The following is a 12,918-nucleotide window of genomic DNA, read 5'->3' as shown; positions in this document are numbered from 1 at the left end:
TTAAGCCATTTTATAAGGTAAAAGTATTTGTTAAAACCTCAACTACAAAACTAGTGATGTATCCAGTGGATGGCAAATTTGGATGGGAGGGAAAAGCAGCTCAGAGAACTTGTTAGCGGCTGATATAGTATATATACATTGAGAAGCCTAGAAAGCACTGGACAAAGGGTTATGTTGCAGTGGTATTTGTTGTAAAGCTACATTCCTCCCCCCCTTATAAATCCATAAAGAGTATATGTTTTTTCACATAAATTTATACCCAAAGGTGGAACCCAATTATCTGTCACAGGACTGTTTTAAGAATGAAGTGAGATCATATTTATAAAATTAACACTGAGTGTGTACTAAGATCTTGGTCCTGTTTTAAGTGTATTCATCTTTACAACAACACTACAAATATTAGGTTGAAGCATATGAAATTGCCATTTCTGTACATGAAAAACAGTTGAATATCTGCAGAATTATATTTCAACCTCATCCTATCGTTTCATGTTACAAATGAAGAAACTGAGGAACAGAGGGGTTAAGTAACTTGCCTAAGGAGAATCATTGTTTTTCTCATTTTACAATTGAGAAAGCTGATATTTAAGAAAGAACAAGCAACTTTTCTGTGGATACACAGCTACCTGCCTCTCAGGGAGTTAGATCAAAAGAGATTATATCTGCTTATGCACTTTGTAAATTTCAATATTGCTAAAAATGTTAAACTATTTCTGCTGTTAACATAAAATCTTCTCTTCCTACGGTTATATTGGGTCTTTCATTCTCCAATCACCAAGGATTACAAGGAAATGATGCTTTTGGTTTGGTTTCAAGATAAAAAGGCTATCATATTTACTCTCCTCTGAGATGTTTCCCTCCAAAATGACAGGGTGACTGCAGTCATCCATCCTGCCCTTTCTGTTATCAACTCAATGTCAAATGATTAAGGTGCGAGAGTACTTTGGTTTGTCCTCAAATTATTTTCCATGATGTCCTTGAGACAGATGAGGTGCAAGGGCTATTGGAGATAACATAAAAACATTGATGAAACATTATCATTTCTCAAGTAGCACACAATAAACTTCAAACAAAATTTCATGGGATTTAATTTGAGCTGGAACGAGGGATATTTTAGAAAGCATACATGGCAGAAGAAAGAAGAAACTAAGTAGAGACATCAGGTTGCTCTTCTTCTTCTTGTTATTTTTTTCTCTTCTGCTCTACTTTTGTCAATGCCCTTGTAATAAGCTAGGCACTTTGACACATTTGAGCAGCATTTTGTGCACTGCAATGAGGCCAGGAGAGACCATCTTCAGCCTTGGCAGAAAGAACCTGAAGATCTTTCTTAGCAACCTGTGCTAGGTGTGCTAGTCCAATGAAGTACTTCAATTCCATTAGTGGTTTCTTTGTAAAAATTTCAACTGCAACAGTAACAGTGTATCTTTATGGTTCTCTTGGACACAGAGGGTATTGTGACTACCAGTGCCTACCTCAGGAGTCAACCTGTGCATGAAACCAGATTCCACCTGCATTTGAAATTTCTGCCACTTAACTTCTTGTGTGACTTTGGGCAAGCTTCGTATTTCTGTACATCAGTTTTTCATAGGGTATATATTCATTCCTACCTATATTATTTAGAAGCATTTTAAGTGGGATAATGCTTGTAATCTTTAGAACATTGCCAAACATGCTCAGCATTTTAATCGGTATTGATTTCTTATGAAATTTTGAGCATATCTTAATTTAACATTTAGAAACACAAGTGCTTTCATGTGTTCAGAGAATGCTTAACCATCCATCAGGAATTTAGGTTAATTTCCTTAGGAAATGATTCATCACACTCCTTGCATTTATCTTATTCTCACTTTATTTTCTAGATTTATCTTTAGTGTATCCTTTCCCACTTCCCAACATTTACATACCACCTCAGTTTTCCCAGAATAAATACACTTCATCATCAGTTATATCTATCCTTGTCCTTTCCTTCAATGTTGTAGCACATTTCATTGTTTCTTCTTATTTACTGATAACTGCTGTATTACCAAAATAGACATCAGTTGCAAATACACAGTAGCTACACTGGGTGCTATTTGAAGCACAGAGAAATTTCCCCCTGAAATTGAAGCTGATGAACTAGAGGCACATTAAAAACAAATTAAGATCCACTCACTACAACCAATATGGGTTACCGCAACAGAAAATTGCTCTGGCTATTATACACAGTAACAGAGAACTTGTACTAGAAGAAAAAAGTAGAATGTGAGTTATAAATCACAGTAGGTTAATAGAAGACTGTTAGCTCTGATTTTCCTTTTTTCTTGTAGAACCTTTTAATTACTGCATTTTTAATGCACTTACATTTGCCAGTAGTTCTCTTTTTTATTCTTCTAATAATAGTTCCTAAGGTACATCCTATAAATTACACCTTTCCTTTTCCTCTCCCTCTTCTCTTTAAACAATTCTGAGAGAGAGAGAGAAAAGAGCAAACTGTAATTTTAAGTAACTCCTTTGGATTAGTTCATGTGCTCCTTAAAAAAAAAAAAAAAAAAAAAAAAAATCTCTAACTGTCATTAGCACCGTGCTTTCCTGTCCCCATTCTTATACATGCCAATTTATCAGCTGCAGCATTACTGCTAGCCTGCCGTTTTTCTATTAAGGCACCAACTCTAGACAAACAAGCCCTCTCCATTCACTCCCTACATTCTTTACTTTTTTAACTTGTTCTAATTCCAGGTTTCCTCTAAGGACCCTCAATTTCAAAACCCTTCATTAGGCTGGCGGAAAGTACTTCTGTTTCCTTTAACACTATAAAAGGCTAGGTTTCTCCCCAAACTCATTTGTTCAGTTTTGTCTCTTAACCTCCTTACCTCTTACATCACTTTTTGCAAGGACAGTGCTTTTTTTTTTTTTTTTTTTTAAAGTTCTCTAAGTCTTGTCCTTCTATCTTTGAGATGCTTCTGGAAACCTCACCTCCTGATTAAGCAGAAAAAATGTGTTACCACTGAACTTGCCAAACAAGTTAAGGGATGACTACAGGTCCTACATTTGATAAAATGCCAACGAATCCCAATTTAGAAACCGTAGGAAAAGTAATTGCGTGGGGGACAGAGAAAAATTTGTGGTAAGAATGACTCCATGGCAAATAATTAGGTATATGAAGAATAGGAATTTTTTTTTTCTTGCAAAGATAGAGACATTTATTCATATAATAAATATCCCAGATTCTCTACTACACTAGAGCCTGGGATGATGCTAATGATCCACACAGTAAAATATATACTTTCTGGCATATTCATTTATGGAATAAGCTATTTTTTGTTGCATTCTTTGCTTTCATTCTTCACTCTTCACATGATACCATTCAAAGTCAAAAGATACACATAAGACATCAAACACGTGTTTTTAAGTATTGAATTCAGTATCATTTCCCTCAAAAGCTTCAACTAGAATAGTTTGAATTACGGTTATAAAGTAATGGATTGGAAAAATAAAAATGTTTTTATCTCTTCCTCCCCTTTCTTGCCTTTTCTCCCAGTAGAAGAAAAGTCCAAGATGTGATAATTTGAAGAAAAGAGAGAGAGCCATATGTTGGATAACAAATGTTTAGTGAGTGAAGTTGTTTATGACCCCTAAGGAAATTACACTTAAATAATGAAATTATGTTTCATATGTTTTTATAGATTTTGTTTAAAACTACATTTCTATGTTCAACAAACTAGGTAGGGAACATATTAAACATATTATTCCAGTTAAAGAGAGAAAAAGTTGTATGTCAACTATATTTCAATAAAAATATAATTAACCAATAAAAAAAGATGCTTGTCACAGAAAAAAGAGAGAGAAAAGTTAAACAAGTGACATAGCTTATAGACAAAAGCAGGATTGAGGCTAAAACATAGGTTTCCCAGATCGTGGTTTGCTTTTTATTATTATTATTATTATATATACTTCTGTCTTTTAAAAATTCTCATGCTAATGCATACCAGCAGTCTTTGTCATACAAATAGTATACACCACATTCACATTAGCTTATGTTTTATATATTTCATAGATACTAAGATATCTGAAAACAAATTAAGTTTTTGTCAAAATCCTTGGTAAAGTATACACTCTCCTTTTGTGTGTTCAATTTTTTGATAAAATTTTAATATGTATATTTTATATTACAGTAGGAAAAAAGCACGTATACTTTGATTTTTCAAAGTGAAGTGAATCTTGAAATTCTGAAGCATGGCTCTGATATCAAAGATAGTCAAATAATCACCACACTGATAATATTAACTTGATTGAATATTGCAGTCTTCTTGGTTAGATGTACTTAAAACTGTCTTCAGTTGATTTCTCTTACTTAGAAAAATGCAGCTTCTAAGGAGAATTCAGTTAGGGGCGTTAGTGTGTTAGCTTTCAGAAAAAATGTGGGTAGGTTTGTGTAGACTTCACATGCACCTTTATTTATTTATTTATTTATTTTTAACACACTCCCCCCCCCTTTTTTTTTTTGACAAACAGAGAGCACTAGTAGGCAGAGAGGCAGGCAGAGAGAGAGGGGAAAGCAGGCTTCCTGCCGAAGCAGAGAGCCTGATGTGGGGCTCGATCTCAGGACCCTGGCATCATGACCTGAGCCAAAGGCAGAGGCTTTAACCCACTGAGCCACCCAGGCACCCTCACCTTTATTTTTTTATTTATTTTTTTTCCTTTTTTTTTCTTCTCAAACTATTTCATTTTATTTTTTTCTTCAGTGTTCCAAAATTCATTGTTGATGCACCATACCCAGTGCTCCATGCAATACGTCACTTGCACCTTTAAATTTTAAATGTAAAATATCCCACTTCTTGTGAGAAGTAAGGGTAATTCTCAATGAAATTTTTTTAAATTTATTTATTTTCAGAAAAACATTATTCATTATTTTTTCACCACACCCAGTGCTCCATGCAAGCCATGCCCTCTATAATACCCACCACCTGGTACCCCAACCTCCCACCCCCCCCCGCCACTTCAAATCCCTCAGATTGTTTTTCAGAGTCCATAGTCTCTCATGGTTTTAATTAAATGTATGTATTTATCGTGTTCTGAGTATGATCATTACTATGTTAAAGTTGCTGTAAGGATATGGATCTTGAAACTCAAAGACTACATCTCCCTCGATCAAGTTTCAGTATCTTAGTGGTTAGTACTCAAAATTGCTAAAATATACTGCCCCAAAGGTCTGTTTTCTAAAAGTAAGATGACCCTAAATTCAAAGGAAAGCGTAAAATTATTTTTGTATGCTTTTCTTTTCCTTATAATACGCTTTTCTTTATCACTGATTCCTTTTTTTTCCCATTTCCTGTATCTATTTTGGCTTCACTCTTCATTTCATGTAATTTTCTTTACCCTGATCCTATAACCTGTCACTTCTCTTAGAATTCCCTTGTCTCATCTTCACCTGAGATTAGCCTCTAGCCTATAATACACAAAAGGGGGGTAAGACCATTCCGTGTACTGAAAACATAACACTCCAGTTTATAATATATTTTTTTCCCATTTGAGGCCTTTCTTTCTGTGGTAATAGAAACCTTTACCCATGTCTTTCTCCATTCTGTTCTATAATCCATCACTCTGCTTCTCCACACTCAACTTGCAGGTTTTGACCCTCCTTCTCTATTACTGTCTTTGAGATCTGAACCTCTTTCATCCCTTTTGCTATATTGCATGCCTGTCTCCTCTCAAAAGCTCCCTACTTCTGTTCATGGCAGCTGATCCTCTAGATAGCTCATCCAGGGAGGGGATATAGAGGAGAAAGCCCACCAAGTGGTTTTACTTTCAAATACTAAATGTGAATGTTGGCTGGAGTGCCAAGTGGCAAGTCTGTACAGTACGAACAGTAAGCACTATGGGGGCTCAAAACTTTAGAATTATTTCCCTGTGTATGTCTGGACTCCATATCTGTGTCTGAATAATCATGCGCTTGTCTCAACTTTGTTAGGATTATTCAGTGCAGTCATTCAGACCAAAAGGCATTGAAGTTGTAAAAGATATACTGCCAAGCCAAAGAGTTTGACTTAAGCTCACAAAATAACAAAAAGTGAAAAAAGAAAAGAAAAGAAAGAAAAAGATTTTTAAGCTATATTGTGTGAATGACAACTACTCAAAGCTCAAAAATAAGATGCCACTTCAGACGTGGCTATTAAATAGACTAGAAATCATATTCAAGGATGCCAGAAATTCACTGTGCTTTGTTCTGATTCAAATAACCCTTTAAAGTGGATATGTATCCAAGACTGCTATGTATTCAGTAGCATTTAATAAACCCTTGTTTAAATGGATGGAAACTGCATAATAAGAATTTTGTGAGAAAATTATTTGGAAGAAAAACACATGAACTACACTCTTTTCTTTAAAGTGACTTCACCCCAAGAGTTCCCTGTTAAGAAACACTGGTAGTGTCATGGAGATTTGCTTGGTAGGCAGGTGGGTGAGTCTAAGCTTGATTATTTATAGGGCCCCTGTGGACGTGTATATCCCCCACTTCACTTACCTGCTTTATTTATCAATCAATATTTATTGTTCATCATGAACAATTTAGGCTCTTTTTTGATTTTTCTCAGCCCACAGGGCTGGGCTGGGGTAGAAAGAAATTAGTTTATATTCTGCCCTAATATAAACAGTTAACAAGGCCTTATGCTGTCTCCTTCTCAGTATTTCGGGCCAGGGCATTTTCTCGAGTGAGCTCATGGTTTTGTGTCTAAGGTAGAGGAAATAGGTCGATGGACTCTATCAAAGCACTCATAATTTTTGAGCACTACGTATGTGCCAGCACTTTTGAAGATATTTACATAAATGATTTCATTTTCAGGCTCCCAACACATCTGTCCTCATTTCACAGATGGATGGGTAAACTGAGGCACTAATCAGTTAAAAAATTTGTCTAAGCTTATGCAACAAGTGGGAGAGCCAGGGATGGAACCCTGACTTGAGAGCCTGCCCTCTCAGCAAGTAAGGTTGTCCTAGGGTAACTGAGTTAATTAATTCAACTCTTGTTGTATGAAGTTGTGGTTTTGTTTTGTTTTGTTTTCTGTCTGCCAGGCTTACTTTGCCAGGTTGAATCATGCTGAATAGACTGCCTTGTCTACAGTTGCCAGCACAAAAGCTTTTGTTCTTGTTTTGTTTTCTTGTTTTTGGGTGAAGCTCTTTCTCTTGGCCTGATTATTCCAGAAGTAAAACACCAACATTTTCAGCAGGGCACTAGGCCACTGGTCCCTGGGGCAGCAGGTATAGAAAAGCACCCAGTGGACGACGTGACATCAGTAGCCCTAAGTCCTGCTGGCTACAGCTCTCTAACCAGGTTAATTGTTGTGAAGATAGAATCTAGAGAAATGATCACTTAGGTCACCAGGTTAAGGGTGCTAGCTAAAGAACACAGAGGTCAGGGCCTGAGGTAAGGCTAAGAGAGCACCAGGAAAAGGAGGTCAAAACACAGGTGTTAGAATACCAGACTGCATCAGGAAAACAGGGGTAGGAAAGACATACCACAGCTCAGGCTCACTGTGTAGAATGGGGAAAGGTCAAACTGCCAGATAACAGAGCAAGCATAGTCCACTGTACTTGGTGGGGTCCGTTTTGCATCTGTAGCTACTATGGCAACCCCTTTGTGCCTAGCCTATCTACTTTTTCTCTATGGTTCTGATAGTGAACACTAATCTCTCACGTTTAGTTCTAGGTTCCTAAGCTTGTAGAATTACATCTAGGAATGTGTGGAAAGGTTTCATTTTCCACTCTGCATTTTCATTGACCTTCCTTGTGTTGGTCATTGACCTTCCTTGTGTTGGGCTATTGCTTTTGATGGAGAAGCAGACTGAGGCTGAACAGTTTCTTCAACAGCTGCTGACTCTCATACTAGAAACTACCATAGAAGAATGAGGGCTAGCTCAGAGAATCTGTCATTCTTCTAGTCCTGAGAATTAGGGCCTTGGTTGGCTAAGGGAGACATTAGTTGATATATTGTTTGTAATGTAGCTTAGCATTCAATCTTGACCTAAATCCAGATCCTGCTAAATCGTATGACACCCTAAAGACAAACTTTGGCAACACTGATACATTTCCTGCATTGTAGGATACACAGAACTTGTTTATGACATCACTATTTATTTATAATTCGTTCTAAGGCCACCATGATCTGTCTTACCAGACAGTTTCAAATTTTGAATTCTAACCTGGGTTTCAGTTTCTTTTTAAGGCTTTAGTTATATCCAGTGAATCAAAGGATAGTTTGATAATTTGAACAATAGTATTATATATTACAGGGTGAACATATTTGGGGTTGTGGAATTTGGACATCTAGATTTGCAACTATAAATACAATTTATATTTAATATAAATTGTATAAATAATTTATATTAATATAAATTAAGAAATATATTTATTATAAATATAATTTTTATATTATTATATAAATAATTAATATAACTAATTTTATATATTACAAATATAAGTTATTTATTATAAATATAAATAATTTTATTATAAATTAATATAAATTGTATAAATACAACTTATATTTAATTTTAAAGGCCACACGTGAAAGGTTCCGCTTGCCAGGATGACTATAGAAGCTCAATGGATAGTATCCTGCTTGTTGTTTAGTCAACTTCTGTTTCTGTTTGTTCAGATCATCCTTACAGTATCACACACTCTCAAAGAAATGGAACATAAACATATTCTATGGACTCAAAGTATGTAAATACATGAAAATATCTGAGCCACGGAAATATTTTCTGTTTAATGGTTCAGACTTAAAATTAGAAAAAATGAGTTCCATCAACATGACAGAAGTCATCAGTTGGAACCGGGGTGAGGGATGGGGATTGAGGAAGTTTTCTCTAGGATATTATTGGAGAAGTCGAGTCCCACATCGGGCTCTCTGCTCAGCGGGGAGCCTGCTTCCTCCTCTCTCTGCCTGCCTGCCTCTCTGCCTGCTTGTGATCTCTGTCTGTCAAATAAATAAATAAAATCTTAAAAAAAAAAAATCTTATAAATAGATGGGGCAAGAATGCTCACATAAAACTCCAGCTGCTATCTCAATCTTTATTCCTGATACATTTGTCCTCAGTGACCACTTCTACTCTGTTCATGATATGTAGAGTCCAGAAAACTGAAGAAACAGCTAGGAATCAGACGGAGGTTACTAAGCACAGAGATCTGGGTATAAAGAGAAAGTCAAGATGGCAAACTGAATATGGCCATATCAAGGAAGAGCCCATTCCTGCCCAACCGTGAACTGCAGGTGATACTGAATTCAGCAGAGCCTTGAGGGAAGTAATAAAGCATAGAAACACCAACTGACATAGCATGGTTGGAAAAGAAGGGGACCTCATTCCTCTACCTTAGTTTTGGGATGATGCTGGAACAAGGCTTTCCCTACAATAGTCCCTATCAATATCAATTCCCCATGATATGTCTTCTGCCTGCATCTTGCCTTTCTCTGTAACTGCCTCCATGGGTCACTGCCTAAACTCAATAAATTGAGCCCTTTCAGCACAAAATATTTAATTCACTATAGCTCCAAGTTACTTTTAATCTGTCAGTTTGATGCACCATAATGGAATGACCACAAGACCACGTCAAACCGATATCAGTTTGAATTCTGGCTTTGACATTTACTGTCTGTGCCTCCCTGAGAAGTTTACTTACACCTCTTTAAGCCTCAGTGTCTTCATTGTAAAATGGGTGAAATTGTATCTCACATAGATGATAAGAGGATTTAAGGGATGATATATACATAGGATAGGGCCTTACACATGGAAGTCATCAGTACATGGTTGTTTCATTATTTCCCTATACCAATATCTGTATTCATTTCCCGTGGCTGTTGCAACAGATTATCGCAAGCTGAGTGGCTTCAAACAACAGAAATTTATTTTTTCACAGTTCTGGAGGTTAAAAAAAAAAAGAAAAAAAGAAAGAAAAAAAATCCAAAATTAAACTGTTGGCATAGCTGGTTTCTTTTGGAGACTCTTGGGGAGAATCCTTTCCACGTTTCTCTCCTCGCTTTTATGGCTGCCAGCAATCTTTGGTAATCATTGACCTGTAGACACAACACTCCAGTCTCTACCTCTGTTTTCACGTGGCCTTCCTCTCTGTGTCTCTGTGTGTCTTCTCCTGTTCTGTTACTTATAAGGACATATGTCATTGGATTTAAGGTCCAACCTAATTCAGAATGATCTCTTGGAGATCTTTCCCTTAATTACATTTGCAAAGATCCTTATTCCAAATAAGGTCACACTGAGAGGTTCCAAGTGGACATATCAATTGAAATTCCAAGTGGACATATCAAGGAACATAGTTTGCTCTACTATAAAACATGTGGTTAGCTGAATTGTATCCCTCCATGTTCATATGTTGAAACTCTAAACCCCAGTACCTCAGAATGTGACTGCATTTGGTAGGTAGGGCCTTTAAAGAGGTAATCACATTAAAATGAGGCCATTAGTGTGAGCCCTAATCTAGTCTGACTTGTGTTTTTATAACAGGAAATTTGGACACAATGAGAGACACCAGGAATGCACACGCTTAGAGGAAAGCATGCTCTGTGTGAGGACACAGTAAAAAGTGGCTATTTGTGAAGCCAAGGAAAAAGACTTCAGAAGGCCAACCTTCTGACACCTTGAGCTTGCAGCTGCAGCCTCTAGAACTCTGAGAAGATAAATTTCTATTGTTTAGTCACTTAGTCTGTGATATTTTGTTAGGCTGCCCTCATAAACTAATATAATACATAAAATTAATGAGTGGCCTATTTTCTTTTTTTTTTTTAATTATTTATTTATTTATTTAATCAAAGAGAGAGAGAGAGCGCGCGCAGAAGCAGGGGGGAGGGGAAAAGGAAGAGGGAGAAACAGACTTCCTGCTGAGGAGGGTGCCCCACTCAGTGCTCTGTCCTAGGACCTTGGGATCACGACCTGAACTGAAGGCAGAAACTCAAGCGACTGAGCCACCAGGTGCCCCCCTTTTTTTGTTTCTTTAGGGGTCTAGCAGTTTACACAAAGAAACTGACTTTTCTTTTTCTGTTTTTCACCTTCCATACAGTGTTTATTTTTTATTTTTTCATATTAACATACGTTGTATTACTAGTTTCAGAGGTAGAATTTAGGGATTCATCATTTGGAATCCGTCTTCTTACCATGTGCTCATGAATCCCTTGTTTGTGTCGCCTTACAATGAGGAAGCTCACTTCCCTCCTGCTCAGATACTACTTAATACAGTAGGTAGTGCCACTTTACTGAAATCCTGCATGATTTTGTAGCTGAATTAAGTAAAATACAGTGAATATAGTCAAGTACCTGACAATTAAAATTCTGTAGTATCTCAGACCATCATAATGAATAGTATGGTTATTATGAAATCTAAAAGGTACAGAGGATTTAGATTAAAAATGACAGTTTGTTTTCTTGTGATCTACCTTTTCCTTTTGCAAATTGAATGTTAAAAAAGAATCTGGTTAATTGACAATTTTGGTTATTAAAGTAAAAATAAAATTCTTAAGACATATACATGATATTTTACCCCATTTCAAATTAAGAGCCATTTCACTTGTATATTAAGTTACCTATTCAATCATCTTCCATTTGCAAATTCTAAAAATAGGTTTCATGAGCATGAAACTTTGCATCTTTTAATTTATGGGCTTGAAAAAACCCTAAACTCCTAAGTGTTATCTTTTTTAACTAGCTTATGATTAGCACAGCTGTTATTTTAGTTCATTGTTTTATTGCTTTTGTAAAGAGCTTTGGGAGTTTTATGAAGGTGCTAAGCTTATAGTGTATTTTTAATCACCAATTCAGTTATCATTATCTTTGTCATTAAAAACAGCACATCTGTAAGCCTATGTTGGCATTCAAATAGTATACATAAGCAATTAACAGTAAATATTAATAATGATATTGTCAACCTCTAAAACAGAAAGGCAGAATGATTAAGTTAAAGAAGCATATATAGTTCTCTTAAGATTTTCTCTGACAAGTATCATTTCAAATATATTTATTGTTGAGATGTTTATCTGGCGTATTACTTATGACTGGCATACCTAGAGGTTTTAGGGCAATACATCAACCAGTACTCTGGGGGTGGATCTCACACTGTACTCTCTTAACAATAGTTGGCAGCAGGTAGCATTCCTTTCCTCTGTGTTTATTCTGACCTGCTCCAAGGTCAAGACAATGAATATGTGATCCACCACTGTGTTCCCTCTGAAAATTCATGGATTTCTCACTGTTACTGTAATCTACATGTTTCTTCACTGTGTTAGCATGAATAAATAGGTTACTGAGCAAAGCAAGGGAGACAAGGCTACTGATACTCTAATCTCTACGGCTAACATCTGAGAGTTGGAATGATACCGGAAAGCATCAGGATTCAAGTGCTTTGAATAGACTCTAGGGTCTAGAACTGTTTCTCACTTCTGTCATTGTTTCCCAGGTCCTTAGCACAGTGCCAGGCACCCAGGAGGTGATCAATAAATAATTTTTAATGGGTAAATTAGTGAATGAGCAAACTGAAAAATATATCACCACTCTTCATTAGGAAAAATATTATCTGTTGCTTAGTCAACAGTGATAAATGGTACTGAACTCCATCTGGTGAAATTAAAACAAAACCCAAAAAACACACAGGCCACTTTGCCTCAGGCTCAAGCAAAGCATTATCAAGATGCAGAGAGAGGAGCAAACACAGACACACATCTGTGAAATAAGGAAGCAACAGCAATTACATATATCTCATAACCCATCAAGCAGTTCAAACAGAATATATAAACATGGTGTCCATGCGTTTACCTCCCCAGCCCTCCCCCCACTACCAGTGATAGGACATTTGAAATCTTAGGAAGTCTCCAGAGGAAATGCAAAATCAAATGAAAAATACTGTGAAAAGTTCTTGGAGGAAATAGATTTGCTCCAAAAAGTC

At 36.4% G+C, this 12,918-nt stretch overlaps 1 protein-coding gene across 32 annotated transcripts in view; it reads right to left on the bottom strand.

The window, feature by feature from the left end:
- ADGRL2 (adhesion G protein-coupled receptor L2) overlaps positions 1–12,918 on the bottom strand; it is a 613,413-nt gene that overhangs the window by 248,184 nt on the left and 352,311 nt on the right. The window lies entirely within an intron of this gene.

This window comes from Neovison vison, chromosome 2 (genome assembly GCF_020171115.1).
Source record: "Neovison vison isolate M4711 chromosome 2, ASM_NN_V1, whole genome shotgun sequence".
Taxonomy (NCBI): domain Eukaryota; kingdom Metazoa; phylum Chordata; class Mammalia; order Carnivora; family Mustelidae; genus Neogale; species Neogale vison.
The sequence above is the reverse complement of the archived record's forward strand: the minus strand, read 5'-3'. Positions and strand labels throughout refer to the sequence as shown.